We start from the raw sequence: 10,672 nt of genomic DNA, 5'->3' as shown, positions 1-10,672 counted from the left end.
CGTGTTATATTTGACTACGCATATGTTACTGCCTAATATTTTTGTATATTTATAAATTTCGCATACAGATAATAAAAACTATGTGTTACTAATTCCAATAACTCCAGCACACACAATGTTACTGTATCGCAAAACCTACATTTGTGGGATTACAGTACTAACTGTCTTGCCTCGCTTTTTCACAACACTTATTCGATTTTTTTATTTTGGTGTAAAGGGAAACCACATTTTCTGACTATACATGTAGACTTATTAGTAAGAGTATTTTCTTTTAATGGAAAGTGAACCATAGGTGATCTGCAGATTAGAATAACTGTTCAACGGGACTTGATGAAACGACTAAACCGACATAAACTGTTACCCACGCGGGCAGTCACCAAAATCACAATCGAGGGTCAGAATCTGATGATTATAGGATTTCTTGCGTTACTTTCTTTCTTTGGTTTGGGTGGTTGAGAGGATGAGGTATGTGGAAAAAGATGGGGTTTTGCGGGGTTGGTTGGTTTGGGTGGTTGAGAGGATGATGTATGTGGAAAGTTATGGGTTAGGGGGGATATAAAGGGGTAGAGCAACTGTGTGAATTTCCCGGGACTCTAAAGAAAAGGCCCGGGCGAAGCTACACTTCGCAAATCTAAATGAACTGAGTGAACTGCATTATATCTGTGACTGGGGAAGGAATATGGATACTGTTCAAGGAAAACAGAGGTGGCTGTTGGAGAAGTAGGGGAAGAATAATCCAGAGGATGGGAAGGAGGACTGGGGAAGGTGGTGAAGTATCAGGAAGAATGTCTGGAGGAGGACACTGTTGTGATAGAGGGGATTCGTGCGAGTATTCAAGTGGGAGCGGTAGAGAGGGTGGAATCTGTTAGGAGGGTCTAGGAGGAAGGGGGTGGAGGGAACTTGAGGAGGAGGAGGAGGATATCTGCAAATAATTCAAATGTAGGAGTAGGAACAGAGGGATTGGGGGTGGATGAGGGAGCGGAGTGTTCCCTTGAGTCATCTTTAGGAAGTTTTGGAGGTCTTCAAGGGTTTCTAGAGGGGAGTTAGGTGGAGAGGACTGAGAAACAAAGGTTATCTTTTGAGGAAAAGAGATAGATATCTGAGGAACCGAAGAAGAGGAAGGTGTGGGAGAGGATGTGGTAGGAGAGTCTGCCTGGTATGATAAGTGATGAGGAGGGGTAGGTATCGGGGAAGTGGTAGAGAGTGAAGTATCTGGATTTAGAATGGAAAATTAATTTGACTGGGGGATAGGGTGAGTAGACGTAGGATGGTTTATATAGGGGAGAGATACCTGCGGAGATGTAGAAATATTTTGTGAAGATGGTGGGGGAGCAAACCGAAGGACTGTTTTGGAATGAGCCGAGAGAGAAACCTCGCCGTCGTGCTTCTTGTCTGGCCTCACGTAGAGTGAGGCTTAGTTTAAATCCGAGGACTGCTTCCTCGCATTCGAGCTTATAGGCAGGGCAGCTCCTATAAAATACATTATGGGAGTTTCCACAATTGGCGCATGTACGTGAGTAAGCAGGACAATTGGAACGGTCATGACCAGGTTGGGCATAGAAGGCAGCGGGCTGTGGAGTGACAATGTTTTGCAGGGTGGCCAAACGCCAACATTTTTAACATTGACGAGGAAGGGGACGACATGGTCGGGTACAAGACAATTCATCAATATAAACCTCATGGGGGAGGTCTTGTATATAGAAGGTAATCTTGGCAATATTGACGTGGGACATGCGCTGGCCTCTGGGAGAAATTGTTTAACACTGTACTGCTACTACATCATATTCAGCAAGGTAGGAAAGCAGGTAATTTTCAGTCTGACCAGTCCTTGTTGTAGATAAGACAAGCATTTGGGGGAATAGAAACAGTTCCTGAACAAGTATTAAGAGAGGGGTGAGGTTCGGCAGGAATGGATTTGCCAGAAAGGTCAGTTAGGGTAGATCGTGCACGAGCTTGGGATTCAGATGTAACTCTGACAAGGTGTGGACGATCAGAGCGACTGCGAAAGGTAACATTGCCTACTTGTTTCTGGAGGCATTACTGAAAGAGAAGGGTATTCTCAGAATAGGGGGCTGTGGCTGGGAATCAAAGAATCGATCCCACTTGGCTGGGCCAAAGAGTACTCAGGTTTGCCGAGGTAGAGGCAACAGGACAAGGGCGAGATGAAGATGGGGAGGTGTGGAGTGGAGTAGTTCTGCGGGGGGAGGGCAAAAGTGATGAAGATTAATAATAAGGGAAGAGGGGGTAGACATTGAAGAGGACTGTGCAGCAGAAGATGAAGAGAAGGGAAATGGGAAGGGGTGCTTTTTAGAGGTTGAGTTATAACCTGTCTGGGTGTTTTGGAATGGCTAGAGTTGTTCGTAAGTGTCGAAGAAGGGGTATTAGTATCAGTGGTCGGAAAACCATCAAAATCAAATTCAGATAGGCTAGTTGATGAAGGGGCAAGCCTTAATACACCAATTAAGGGTAAATAATCTTTATTATTGGCTATGATGAGCCTGAATAAAATTTGGAAAGGAAACCGTCTACCCCTCAAGGTCTCCATAAGGGGTAAGGGCTTGGCAATCACCCAAGGGAATACCATGCCCATGGCTCTTGGAGGCCATCTGTGACTGACACTAAGTAAGCCTTTCATCCTCTCAGCACGGCTCTCACACATCAGGAATGGGATAGAAGGAAATAAAGAAGATACGGAAGTGGATAGGAGAGAAGAAAATACCAAGCAAAATCAGTTAAAGTGAGGGCTGAGGCCCAAGGTAGGGGATCACCCCTACCTTGGACCTCAGTCTTCGTCTCCTAAGCCCTCTCATGACAATGAGCAAGGTATTGGGAGGTATGTATTACTTGAGAAAATGCGACATTGAACTTGTAAACTTGATTTATCTAAACAATGTACAGCTATTCATAATAAGTGTGTTGCAGAGCTGAAGGCTTGAAGTCCCTCTATGGGACTATGGCTTTACCTTTGGTGATACCCAGCTGATGATATCAGATGAAATTTCCGCCACATATCAGTTCGTACCAGGATGGTTTCAGCAATTTTTATTGGATATATTTGAACATAGGAAAATATCTTAATATTGCTTTGAATAATTTTCACCTACCTTAAACCATCTGTTGTCATAAAAATAACAATAGCCAACTGAAACAAAAGTACGTGGGGACATCATCCGTCGAGCGTCTTTTTTTCGTTTAGCAGACGAATTCCCGTAGAATTCCGGCCCTGCATCTGGGAACTGTTCGAATTAGCAACTGCGATATCAGCGCGCCTTGTGTGGACTGGGCCAAGGCCTATAAAAGGTTGCTTTTAAAATCTTTATGTAAAACTTTATTAAGGTCATGTAAGAGAACTGTATTTTCCAGTACTAAAGAATATGTGGTCTAATGATCTGTTAAAGATATACACATGATATATATGTGATATATATAAATATATATATGAATGCCTATGTATATTCAAAATATATGTACATGTATTTTTTAGTGTGTGTATATCGTTATGTAGATTTCTTTCATTAACAAAGACGCCGGTTGTTGCAGAACAGGGCGCATAACAAAGCCCAATCCAAGTTTATATGATTTGGCGTCAAGCGTAATACAATATAAATATACTTGTTTCTTTTAATTCCAAGTTCACAGTCCACTCGGAAGTACATATGCTGCTGTAATATCTCCTTAATTGTTGTTATCTTAACTGTTGCAGTCATTAATATCAATCATTAGTGTTTTATATGCTAGTTCTTCTGTTCAAGCCTTGTTATAATTACTAATTAATCAGTACTCATCACTGTTCCGTTTGTTCATTTAATGTTATAATCATCTCATTGTATAGAAGCTTCTGTTATTTATCATTTTCTTTTAGTTTCCCTTAATATAGTATTGTGGACTTGAGTAATATAAAGTATGCAAGGTGGGGAGTAGAAAGCCACTTTATGATTAACTTGTATTTACACCAATCACGGATAACAAAATGTACGAAAGTCACTTCATCCACAAAACATTTACGTAACACAAGAAATAATATTCATATGGAAATAAACCTATACCCCAATACAGGGTGTCAAATTAGATCAACTTACAAATAAATGTAAATTATCGTAACCATAACCCGGCTCCGCCGACCACCGACCAGCCATAGTCGCCTCCTTCCCTAAGTCCGTCCAAGGTCGTTCTCCCTCATTCGCCTCACTCCATGCAATCCCGTTGAGTCGACCAGACCGAAACCCGAACCTCGTCCACGTATTCCGGGTCCCGTAAGTTCGTCGCAGTCGGAGTGAAGCGGTCATGCAGAAGTCATGCAGTTAGTTGACGGTCATGCACAGGTCAATGGGCAGCCATGTAATCCTTAAAATAAAAAGAAATATTACTTTCCTTTTATTGAAATGTTTATACATTTTATATGATGCATTATGTAGACCATATCATGAAATAATAAGACTGTAGTACATCACCTGACCTGCCGTATAATTGGTTTAGGAGACAGGAACTTAGCTGCTGCATTATTATATTATTATATATACATTAGAAAATATGCAATATAGAATCGGACTTATTATCTACTGCAAGTTACAATTTTGCAACCAATACACGTTGCCTACCCTCTCTACAAAGCATCAGCCAGTACATTTTCTTTTCCTTTGATGTGGTTAACATTGAGGTTGTATTTTTTAAGCTCTAAACTCCACCTCAGAATTCTTTGATTCTTACAGCTCATTTTAGATATAAAAGTTAATGTATTATGGTCTGTATAAATCTTTACAGCTTCCTTAGTAGGATACAAACAAGTTTCAAAGTGCTTCAAAGCTAAAATCAAAGCAAGTGTTTCTCTCTCTATTGTAGAACAATTTCTCTGATGCTTATTAAAATTCTTGGAGAAATAACACATTGGATGGTCAACGCCAGCTGCATCAGCCTGACATAACAGCCACAGCACCCGTGTCGCTTGCGTCTACATACAGGATGAAACCCTTCTCAAAGTCAGGCGAAATGAGGATGGGTGAAGATATCAGCATAGCTTTGACTGTCTTAAAAGGCTTTTTCACATGAGTCTCACCACCTCTTTCTTGGACTTGGGTGCTGGGAACTTCTCTATTGCATCGATCTTGCTATTCAAAGGCTTGACCTGCCCCTGGCCAACTTCATATCCCAGGTAAGTTACACACGCATATGCGAAGGTCTGCCGTTAGGTTAGCTGCCGAGAGCCCTGCAGTCTCTCCAGATGCTCCACCCAGTTTTCACTGTAAATTATTATGTCATCCAGGTAAGCTTTACATCCATCTAACCCTGAAATCAGACCACTGATTAAAGACTGGAAGGCTGCGGGAGCTGTTTTTAAACCAAACGGCATTACAAAGTATTGAAAGTCACACATACAAATATTTCTTTCGCCCTTTCTGTCATCGGGATTTGTCAGTACTCCTTTAACATATTAATCTTAGTTACATACTTGGCCTCACCCACCTAGTCAAAGCAGTCATCAATGTGAGGTATAGGATAAGAATTGTCCCTCGTTAGCGTATTCACCTTCCTAAAATCCGAGCAGAAGCGAATTCCACCATCAGCCTTGAGTACTAGTATGCATGGGGAACTCCAAGCACTAACACTGTGCTCAATGAGTTTGCTTTCTAACATATACCGGACCTCATCTTATATGCATACCTATTGTGGGGTTTACTCTATAGATGCTGCTTTACTTGGCCATTAGTACCAATGTCAATATCATGATGCAATAACCTCGTCCGACCCGGAATGTCAGAAAACAGACAAGAAAAATCCAAAAGTTAGTCAGCTGTTGCTGTTTAGAAGAATCCAGATGAGCAAACTTAATTTCTAGGTCATTAAGAATATCTGAATTTAGAGAGGCACATCAACAAAGGGATCATCTTTCTCGCCATAATTACTAATAACATTCTTCACATCATTCAGCATAACTGCACTGCCATCCTAACTCTTCTACAGGTGGTTTTATTGCGTTCTGCAGATTTCTTTATCTGATTAATATGACAAGGTCATGACTGTTTACGCTTACCGGGAGTCTGAATTACATAATTAAGGCCACTTACCTTTTTCTCCACGATACATGGTCCAAAATAACGCGCCTTCAGTGACTGCCCAAGGACGGGGAGGAATTTTTTCTCCTGGTGAAACAGATCGTGACTGTCGTCCCGCGTCTTCATCCGTCTCTGAGCCTCACCGAGGTTCGCTCTTGCCAGTTCACATACTCTGTGGAGTTTCAATGAAAGTCCATTACATGGTTCAATATATCAGACCTATCATCATTGTCTAACCATCTTTCTTTCAACATCTTTAGTGGGCCTCTTACCTCAAGCCCAAATGGGCTAAACCCCAGAGTATCATGCGCGCGCACGCACGCGCACACACACAAACACACACACACACACAGCCACAGACGCACAAACACACACAGACACAGACACAGACACACACACACACACACTAACCGCAAACAATAATAGCGGAACCATTTCATCCTACTGCTCATCTGTCTCATGACAGTAAATGCGTGCCATGTTTTTCAATGTTTGGTGGAATCTCTCCAGCGCGCCCTGCGACTCCGGGTGGCAGGCGCTTGACACCTGATGCTGTACGCTCATCCGTTGCATGGCTGCCTGGAATGCCTTAGAGGAAGTTACTGTCTTGACGTAATGGGACCGCCTCAGGATATCGAGTGGAAGAACACATAGTGAGGAGGTAATTATTACCAGACTGTCTTGAGAAGCGGGTCAACAGAGTCTAATTACATGACTAAAATGGTTAAGAGATCGCAGGAATCTGATATAAGGGCGCTACAGGGATCTTCTGGATAGGCCTTCCCATGACCTGGCACTAATGGCACGATTTACAATAATTCAAATTACGTAACCCCGGCCAATAGAAATGGTTCATTATTTTTCTGCATGTTTTGTTAATACCCACATGACCCGACAATGGTGAATTATGAGCAAGATCTGCGACCTGTAAGATGTTAGAACAACGACCAGGGCACGTCTCCACGAAGGGTCTCAGACAATTCTGAGACTAAATTTGAGAAGTGTCGGAGAAAAAACTGGTCCGTCGTTTGTTTAATATATATATATATATATATATATATATATATATATATATATATATATATATATACATATATATATATTTGTGTGTGAGTGTGTGTGTGTGTGTGTGTGTGTGTGTGTGTGTGTGTGCATGTTTGTGTGTGTGTGTGTGGGAGTGTGTTGGTGTGCGTGTGTGTGTGTGTGTGTGTGTGTGTGTGTGTGTGTGTGGGTGTGTGTGTGTGTGTGTGTGTGTGTGTGTGTGTGTGTGTGTGTGTGTGTGTGTGTGTGTGTGTGTGTGTGTGTGTGTGTGTGTGTCTGAAAATATTCTCAACTTTGGTCTCAGCTCTGTCTCCAATGTAAGACAGGGTCGCTGGAGTCGTAAGTCATTTGAGAATCGTCTCAGAGTTTCGCATTGGATTATAGGCCTATGTATTTATATGCGCATATGTGTGTGTGAATATATAGATTTATGCGTGTGTATATGCATATGTATGTGTGTATATATGCATATGTGTATGTGTGTTTATTATACATAGATAATATATATATACACAAACAAACAAATACATACATATATACACATATGCATATACACAGACATACATATGCATATACACACATTTCTATTTGTTCACACATATATGCGCATATACATATATAAGCCTATACTTCAGTGTGAAACTGTCTGAGACGATTCTCAAATGACTTAGGACCCCTGCGACCCTGTCTTACATTTGAGACAGAGCTGAGACAAAAGTTGAGAATATATTTTGCTTCAGCAAAGGCCATCTTCACATTTTTATCGCTTTGTTTTTGTTTTTCTTGTGTATTAATTTATTTGCGTGTGTTGTGCCAGCACGAGAGAGTATTTTGCCAAAGACACATGTTTGCAAACAGTATTATGTATTAATAAATATGAAATTAAATAAGCGCCGACCAACGATGAAAACAAACGACGGACCTATTTTTTTCCTCCGACACTTCTCAAATTTAGTCTCAGAATTGTCTGAGACCTTTGGTGGATACGTGCCCAGGAGCACCACGTGCCACTCGTCTCCCGCGCCCGCGTGACGAGGCCTCCATTTTCTCAAGACGCCACCCTTCTTATGGTTATCCGCAGGTACATCTGAAACCTCAGTTTCTGGCCCAGCTAATTCAGCAATCTTACACAGTTCTGCGTCACATTTTTGCTTATCTACAAGCCTCCCTTTATCAACGGGGAAGACACTTAGCTTGTCATCACCAGCATCATTCTCGTGGCATAGCAATGAAGCTCTATCGTCAACTCTCGCGCCATTTTCATCACCACATACCTTGTTCTTATCAATTACGCACTGACTCCCACGAGCTACCGTGGGAGGGTCGTGCCCGACGCGCCCAGCCTCCCGCATGGCCCTCGTGACTGCGCAGGCAGGGAACATGCCCATGTCTCCTTCTGCAAGCTGTTCACCATCGTTTAGGTCTGGAGTACTAAGAATGGTTACATTAATTTGGGTTTGGCACATACCTCCTCTCCTGCCAAGTCATTTGCCAATATAAATGATGCATCTTCTATGGGTAATTTAGGTACTACTCCCACAACTACTTCTTTATCACAGAAATGAGATTTGAGATGAACCTTGCATAACGGAGCAATCAGATGCCCACACTCAACGTCCGGTTTTCCCGCTAGCGGCAATACACCTTCCAAGAGGAGTGACCGCAACGCCGTTGTATCTCTTAATATTACTATAGGATTTTCACACTATCGTCACTAACCAGGAATACACTTCATTCTGAGCAAAACGGATTGAATTCATCCCTTACATTGCTAAAGCCATTTGTATCAAGAAGTAAACTGACATCTACTGGACTTTTTACATCCTTAAATCTAGTACTGACAAGAGCTACGGGAACGTCCTTGGACTTCTTTTAAGAACCAGCAACCAGTATGACCCAACGACTTGCACTTATAGCATCTCACTGATTTCTTTTTATCATGACTGGAGTTATGACCAGGACTGGCGGTCTCTCTCTTATCACCTTTAAATTCATTCTTACCTGTCAGGGGAGTGGGTTGTGATTTTACAACACTTTGGACCCTCAACATTTCTGTGGATCAAAGCATAATGCTCTGCCTTTCTGGCAGCTTCATCTAACACCTTTACCCTGTTTTCATTTAAATACAACTTAATTCGGACAGGTAGACATTTCTTAAATTCTTTTACAAGAATTTGTGGATATAGTTTATCATAATCATTATCTACTTTCTCACTCTCACACCAACGAGCAAGCAAACCATCTTTATCTATCAAAATCTAAAAGAAAAAAAAACTGATTGTCTCTTTTCCGCAGGTTACGGAACTTTAAGCGGTTATTTTCTCAAAATATCGGAAGTAATTGTCAACAGCAATCTCTTGAAATGGAACCAATTTCGCATTGGCAGTGATATTAAACGGCACAGCAGCGAGTGACGCCCCTTTGAGCTCTAACTCTTTTAATCTAATTTCTCTCTGTATATCTAGTTCACACTTGCGATATTCATTCTGTAGTTTCAGCTCTTATCCTAACCCTGCCATTTTCGACGTATGCAAGTGCGCTGGCATCTAACAAACCATCATCCACCATATACTTAATCAACTCATTCCTAACCTGAAATTTAAATGAATCTCTCCTTACACTAATGTTTAATGTTTAAAACAAATAAATGCGCTAGACATCAAAGGTCATAGAGCACTAAGGTAAAGTGTCGGAAAGGGCAAAGGAAAGTTAAAGACTACGATAAAATGTGTTAGATGTCAAAGATTAGAGTATTATAGGATAATATGGTAGTGAAAAGGGAAAAGAGGATGTTAGTGAACTTGAGCAGAGATCAGCAGAAAGCAGAGGGTTAAGGAGGTAGGGTGATAGAGTGAATTATATGGTATCTGTCACTGGGGAAGGCATAGGGAAAATGTTCAAGGAAAAATAGATGGCTGTTGAAAAGTAGGAGAATATCCGAGTAATTGAAATTGAAATTGAAATAATATGTTTGGTCATATCTTGTTTACAGAGCTAGTCATTTTACACAGAATGTACAGGGTTTGACAGAGCTTTTTGGTTATGGGTATAACTTACAAAATCTCAACACGAAAACATAAGACTGACAAAGAAATGTTTACAAAACATGACCTAATGATAAGTGAACATTATGAGGATAAGACATATATTGCATAAAATAGTCTAAGATACGAATATAGTGGTAATTACAAATTCTAGATTTACAAAAACATATATTAAAATAGAACACAAAGATAAAACAGGGTTACATACGAACATTTCTGTTTCTTACTACTAATAGTACACTAGCACATTGATGAAAAATATGAAGTAATAATAATACCGGCTTTGGGAAATACTTTCGTAAGATTAGAGCGTGTTATAGGAAAGTAAGGTAATGAAAAGGGAAGTAAATGAGGTAGAGCAGGGATGAGTAAACTGGGAAAGGTTAAGGAGGTAGAGCGATCGAGTGAATTGCATTGTATTTGTGTGTGGGGAAGGAATAGGGACATTGTTCAAGGACAACAGAGGTGGCTGTTGGAGGAGGAGGATAATTCGGGGGATGAGGAAGGTGGTGAAGTATCAGGAAGAATGTTTGGAGA

The 10,672-nt window shown here is 41.1% G+C and overlaps 1 long non-coding RNA gene across 2 annotated transcripts in view; it reads right to left on the bottom strand.

The window, feature by feature from the left end:
- Window positions 1-3,861: 3,861 nt before the first annotated feature.
- LOC138866068 (uncharacterized) overlaps window positions 3,862-10,672 on the bottom strand; it is a 44,495-nt gene continuing 37,684 nt past the window's right edge. For both annotated transcript variants that reach the window (XR_011399516.1, XR_011399517.1), the window contains exons 2-3: window positions 6,063-6,222; window positions 3,862-5,283 (exon numbers count right to left, since the gene is read on the bottom strand). This is a non-coding gene — a long non-coding RNA (uncharacterized lncRNA). The remainder of the gene's footprint in view (window positions 5,284-6,062; window positions 6,223-10,672) is intronic.

Source organism: Penaeus vannamei, chromosome 23, assembly GCF_042767895.1.
Source record: "Penaeus vannamei isolate JL-2024 chromosome 23, ASM4276789v1, whole genome shotgun sequence".
NCBI classification, from domain to species: Eukaryota; Metazoa; Arthropoda; class Malacostraca; order Decapoda; family Penaeidae; genus Penaeus; species Penaeus vannamei.
This window is presented reverse-complemented; position numbering and strand designations above follow the sequence as displayed.